We start from the raw sequence: 6,610 nt of genomic DNA on the forward strand, positions 1-6,610 counted from the left end.
GAGAACCATTTACTGCTTCTTGGATTTGCACCCAGATTTTCTCTAGAGGAGGGCTAGGCTGAGCAAGATCTCTGGTCACCCAAATTAACACCAGGATAAGCTGCCCAAGCCTGGCCCTGGACTCACCAAACAGGGGAGCAGCAGCACAGCAACCACAGGAATTTTCCCCTCGAGGGCTCTATCTGCTAGGAAGGAAGATGCTCCTTGCAACACAGCTCTTCCCTTAGGCTTTACAGGAACATGGGAATATCCTGTATTCCCTAATGCAGGAATACCCTGTATTCCCTAGGGCTTTACAGGAACACAGGAACAGCACTGGCCCACAGCTGTGTTAGGGCTGGAACCTGCACTTGGCAGCTGCAAACAATTTCTTTGTTAGGGTGGCTGTTCACAGAGCAGTCAGCAAAGAGCAAAGCCTTGCAATGCTCACTATCTGCCAGGAAAACAGCACAGGGAGATAAAGGCTGCAGAAGAATTCCCTCACAGCATCACCCTTGAACAGCTACGAGGGAGAAACCGGCTCAGAAAGTGCCACGGGCAAGGGCTGAGAGGAGGAGCCAGGGTTTGCACTGAAGGAGAGCTCCAACACCACACGTGGAGGGTGGGAGTGGGGTCCCAGGTGGGGCTCTTTGGGAGTTCAGGCTCAGCAGTGCTCTCAGGACAACCCGGGGGTAGCTGGTTAAACAAAGACCCTGCTTGGATAAGTTGAGAAATCCAAATTACACACACAGAATCACAACAAAGATTAAATATGAGTGGGTTCTTTTCTTCTCCCCTGTGGCCACTCTCTATCCAATTAGTAAACGTTGACAGTTTGTTTTTAAAGCTACAAAGTGCAGTTCTTGCTTTCCTTAGGAGACCTCTTCTTGGAACAGCACTGATGGTTTCAGGAGCTCTCTTCCTTATCACCGTTCGAGTCCTGCCCTGGGTTTCTGATTACAAAGTCTTTTCTGAAGGGTGAGTGCAAGCATGGCTGAGCTGGCACTGGGGGCAGAGCTCCTGGGCACTGCTATAGCTGCAGAATACTGAACGGCTTCAGACTACTGCTAAAACTTCAGGCTTTGGTTGTTTATTTCTTTCATTTCTGACAGATAGATTTTTTTAAAAAGCTTGTTGTACATACTGTACTGTTGTACATTCTTAAAAGCCAGATTGTGGTCACTACATCCATGAAAGTGTCCAGCACTGAAAATTTTCACATAGCAGGAGGCTGTCATTTCTCAGTGGCCAGGTTAACAAAAGGAAGAGTTTATTTAGGTTTTTCTTTATGTATTCTCCAGCTTGAGTTGCTGTCCTTCCTTCCTCCCTCCCTGGCCTGGACCCCTGGCTGACCATCCTCAGGTGTCTGTGGTGGCTGCAGGGGAGATGGACACCTGTGCTCTCAGCTCTGGCCAGGTTTTACATTTCTAGCGTTGTTAAAATGTTCTATTGGGTATTAAAAAAAAAAAAAAAAAAAAAAACCAAAAAAAAAAAAAAAAAAAAAAAAAAACAAAAAAAAAAAAAAACATTTTTTTTTGTATCCTTCAACGATGAACCCAATCCTTGCAGTGTTAATTTTCTTCGCACAAACCCAGCAGTGTGATGGGAGCCACGGGAGGGCTTTTTGCCCCTTTTTGCCCTGCTAACATGTTGCTGGTAGCGCCTAAAACAGGCTGGAGTGCTCTGGGCAGGGCTGGAGACCAGCCGCGGTCTCTGCCCCTCCCTGCTCCAAGGGAAAGGCACAAAAAGCGCCGAGAGTATCCAGCACAGGGATACAAAATTCAAATTAACCACTGGATAAAATCTGAAGGAACTTTGTATCACTTTCACGTATAAAGGCAAACAGAATGATATTTATACGGATAATTATTTGTAAGCGCGCTTCTACAACGCTGCTGTGTCTGCAGAGTGCTGGTAACTGATTTTCACCTCTTTTTTTCCCTTTTTCGCACCTTTTCTCGCTCCTCCCGAAAGCCCCGCTAAGGCGGCTGCGCTGTTCCCTGTGGCCACCAGGTGCCGACGCAGCCCCGCAGAAATGAGGCAGAAAACGCAGATTTGGAAGGGTTTTGCAGAACTTTGTTGCTATGCTCCTCTGTTTGCTTTGGGCTTTTGGGTCAGGAGAAGACTCCCGGGTGAGAGGACCCACCTGGCCCATGGCCACTGTCCTTGTCCCAAGCGGCAGCCCCTGAATGCTGAGCTGAGGGAGCTCTCAGCAATTTCTCGGGTCGCTCGGATGCCCTCAATTCCCACAGCCACTCCCGGAGCAGCCCGGGAGAGCCAGGCTGCCTGCCAGGGTCCTGGGAGCGTGGCACCTCCCTGGTCCCGCACGAGTGGGGTGTGTTCTGTGCCGTGCTGAGTTTCTGGAGCAGGATTCTGCTCGTGAACATCCCCATCCTGCCACGCTGCAGTGTCACTGGTGTTGGGGACAGCCAGCCCGGGGGTCCTGCACTGCTGTCCCTGCAGAGCCACATTGCCCAGGGTGGGGGAGAGCAGGGTGAACCTCAGTGTGGTGATCTTGTACCCCCAAAACAAGAACCCCTCCCATTTCCTCCCCAAGGCAGGTCCCAGGAGCACTGAGCAGCAGCAGAAGAGCCCAGAGCCCCCCTGGACTATATCTGGAGGGGAGTGGAGGGCAGAGCAGGCTGGGGTGCTCTGTGAAGCTCCTGGACCTGCTCTGAGGGCAGGTGGAGGAAGCTGTGATGACAGGAGAGCGTGAGCTGCAAAGTGCTGGGAGGTGGGATTGGCTCAGGGAGGGGCTGGTGACAGCAGTGGGTGCTGCAGCAGGTGATCCTGGTGCAGCTCAGGGCCAGGGGAAGGGAGCCCAGAGTGCCTCGTGTTTGGTTTGTTCCCTACACCTGCAGGTTTTTAATCCTTTACTGCCAGTCAATGAGAAGCTTGCGCTGTGGAAACTGGCGCTGCCCTTATCCCAGGGGGCCCTCAGCATCTGGGAGGGCTGTTCTGACCCCCTAAATCCCCGTGACCACTCCTGGGCCCAGGGCCTCAGCAGCTGTAGCAGTGGGCAGTGCCCTGGTGCTCTGTTGTACAGCACTGCGCTGCCCTGTGTCTGTGCACAGGCTCCTCTGAGCCCAGAGCTGCTGGGATGTCTGCTTCTTCCTCCTGTGGAACCCGGGCTGTAGGGACAGAGAAGCAGCATTTCCCACCCTGCTGATGCTGGAGGAGAGAGCCAGGGCTTGGGATGCAGCTCAGGTTCTGTGGAGGGTCTGACTGGCGGAGGTGGGATTGGCTGCAGCCTCTGGAGCTGCTGGCTGGGCCCAGCACCTGACAGGGCACAGCAGAGCCTCAGCCTGGGCACCTTCACAGAACCCCTCTCTCCTGTCTGGCCAGAGGTTTTTGCTGGTGTCTCTCAGGCAACAGCAGATTTGGGAGGAATCAGCATCATTTCTGTCGGGGAAGGTGGAAATCCAAGGCAGCCCCGTTGCTATGGTTGCCGCAGACCATCCTGATGCAACAGCATGTTAAACAGCCCTGCAAGCAGATGTGCCACAGCTGGAAAGCAAAGTGATTCCCCCAGGTGTGAGCACGGCGTGGCAGGCCACAGAGTCCCCTGTGCTCACACAGCCTCCCCTGGGGTGCTTGGCTTCGTGTCCCTACTCAGGACCCTCCCTGGCAGCAAAATCCCCTCAGTGGAAGCAGCACTGGGGAGGGAGGAGCACAGCTCTGACAGCAAACAATGCATGTGGGAGTTTGGGAATAACACACTTGGGATATTTGTCATTCAGTGTGCGAGCGTCTGCACAAAGTGCCAGAGAGCAGGGCAAACGCTGTGTGAGCAAGGGGGATGCTGAATGTTGGCTGAGCACCACAAACATTTCTACATCTTTTTTTTTTTTTTTTTTTTTTCTTTTTTTTTTTTTTCTTTTTTTTTTTCCCCTAAGAAAATGTAGACTCATTTAAGGGAGGGGTTTGGCTTTGCTCGACACAGCTCGAGCCAGGTTCACTGGGTCCGTGTGCACCCTTGGAGACTGAGGGCTCAGGCCCTGCCTCCTGCCACTCCTCGGGGCTTGCTGCACTTTGCTACAAGGCTTTTAGCACCCTAACCTGGAATGCACCTGACAGCCTCAGCAGAGGGCTGGAGAGGAGCCAGAGCTGCCACTACAGCCAGAGAAGGAGCAGGGAGTGTGCAGAGCCCAGGGCCTGATCCAAAAAGGTGTTGAGGTGTGAACACCTGCTGCTGTTTCCCGGCTCTGCCCTGGGCCCTGCCCTTTGCACGAGTTTTTGGATGTCCCCCTGAGCCCCTGGGGTGCTCCTGCCACCGTCCACACCAGCGGTGCCACTGACTCCAGCGTAACCTGGAGCTGGTGGCTCTGGAGGTGACAGCTGGGATCTGCAGGGTGGGTGTCCCTGTGCCAGCAGCCAGCACAGGGTGATATTGTCCCTGGCCACCTCTCCTGTGTCCCCTTTTGAGGCCCTGGTGAGCCTGAGGATGGGCTGGGTGGCTGGGAGAGCCCTGCGCAGCCCCAGCCCCATCGCCAGTGCACGATGGCTGAGGAACCTTTCTCTCTGCACTGCTCAGGGATGTGCCGGATCCTGGCTGCCAGCCAGACCTCCCGAGGGCCCAGGGGGCTGGTTAAGCTCATTGCTTCCCTTTCAGAGGCTTCAGAAAGCCGCCTGCCCACATTTAATTCAAATTTATTGAATAATTCTCCTGGGAACAGCTAGTTCAGGACTAACCACTGCAGCGGACCATCAGTGAGATCAGTTGGCACGGCCCCGGCCATGCAGGGCTCTGTCCCCTCCAGCACAGCCCCGTGGTAGTGCCAGGCTGATGATGGTGAGCACACGGCCAGGCACTCAGCCCAGGGTAGCCTTGGCTCAGCTCTAAACCTGGCTGTCTGCATCTTCTCCAGCCCCAGGGGATGTTCTGAGGTTTGTTAATATCCCTCCTACTTCCACCCCAAACCTGCTCCTGCCTTTGCGCCCCGTTCCCCCGTGCAGCAGTCCCAGAGCGGGGCTCAGCCCTCCAAAGCCTGTTGCCAGCTCTGCAAAGGTGGTGACACAGGACATGCCCGTGGGGGTACACAGGATGCACATGCTGCTGTGATGGGGTTCACGTCCCCTTTCGGGTCCTGCATTGGGGTTGTATGGCCAGGCTTACAGCCAGGGTTTGCATCCATCTTGGGGCCACCAGGGATTGGCTCTGCTGGACATGGGGGAAGCTTCTGGCACCTTCTCACAGAAGCCATCTCCGTAGCTCTCCCCACACCGCCAAAACCCAGCCACAGAAACCCAACAGAGGTACAACGATCTGAGACCACGGGACAGGAGCAGGGACCAGAGCCAGGCTGGGAGAGCAAGGACGAGTCCCAGCAAGCGGGCTGTGAGTGATGAGGTCTGACAGAGCCTGGGAGATGGGCTCCCCTGAGGGGGGCTGCTCCCTGGGAAAGCCTTTTTCCAAACTCCGTGCTCAGCCCCGAGCAGGGTTTGGGGCACGTGTCCCCCTTTTGGCATCCTGGGGGCTGTTCCCAAGGGCCAGGCTGAGGACACGCTGCCCTCATCCCTCGCTCCCCTGCAGCTGCGCGGCCCCCGAGGGCGGCCCACCGTGTGGCCGGTGTTACGCAATTAGCCACGGCTCGGAGCAAAACTAATGATCGTCATTAACGAGCGCAGCGCTGGTGGGTCAGCGCCTGCCGTCCCGCTCGGGGCATGTGCAGTCATGCGGCAGGACCGAGTCACGGCGCTAATGATGCTGCGAGCCCTGCGGGGAGCAGCGGGACCGCTAGCCCCGGGCACGGACACCAGGGCAGGGCCGTGCCACCCTCCGCCCGTCCCTCGTGCCCTGCGCCGCGGGACCTGGCACAGCTCGGCCCGCTTTCCTGCGAGGTGTGGTGCCAGGCAGCGCGCCAGAGCCTGCCTGGCACCTGTGGCTGCGATTCCTCCTGGAAAGGGCAGGATGCCCGGGAACCTTCCTTTCCCGCTGTGCTGCGGGGTGGGGCTGGGACACAGAGCCCCTTCCTGGGGTTCCTTATTCCACCCGCACCCCCCTCGTCACGCCCATAAGCTGCTGACGGGCTGGAGACGCCACCTTGGCATTCAGGGAGCCGCGGGGGGGCTCAGCAGGCCGTGGCCAGAGGCACACACGGATTTATAGCCGTGAGCCGCAGGGAGTGATACCTGCAACAAAAGCCTGGGTTTGCTGTATACAATCCTGATTTTCCTGTGCTGGATGCACAGCTGGCTTAGGGCAGAGCAGCAGCGCAATCCCTGAGGGGGCTTGGGGAGGAGGGCGGGGGGCTGTGAGCTGAACAGAGAGGGGTATTGAGCACTGCCCTAATAAACCCCACGTGTGTTTATTTTGGGCAGACTGGGACCGAGACGTGCGGCGGGCTCTGCCTCTCTGCCAGGCTCGGGTTTGCCCCGGGCAAAGGGAGGCGCTGCCTCGGGGCTGCGCTGCCCGGCATTAAAAATGGGATCCGAGCAGCGAGGGGCTCCCAGGGTGTGTTTGTTGCAGCGCAGCATCGCTTCCCGTGCCGGGGCCACAGCAGCCGTGCTGCCGCGCGGGAAAGCACAGCGGAGCATTTTACAAATGCAGCCGAGGAGCATTTTTCAAACTCAGCCTTTGGATGCTCCGCAGTGGGTTTGGGGCCGGTCGGTAACGTACGACAGACGCGGC

Source organism: Hirundo rustica, chromosome 16 (genome assembly GCF_015227805.2).
Source record: "Hirundo rustica isolate bHirRus1 chromosome 16, bHirRus1.pri.v3, whole genome shotgun sequence".
NCBI lineage: Eukaryota > Metazoa > Chordata > Aves > Passeriformes > Hirundinidae > Hirundo > Hirundo rustica.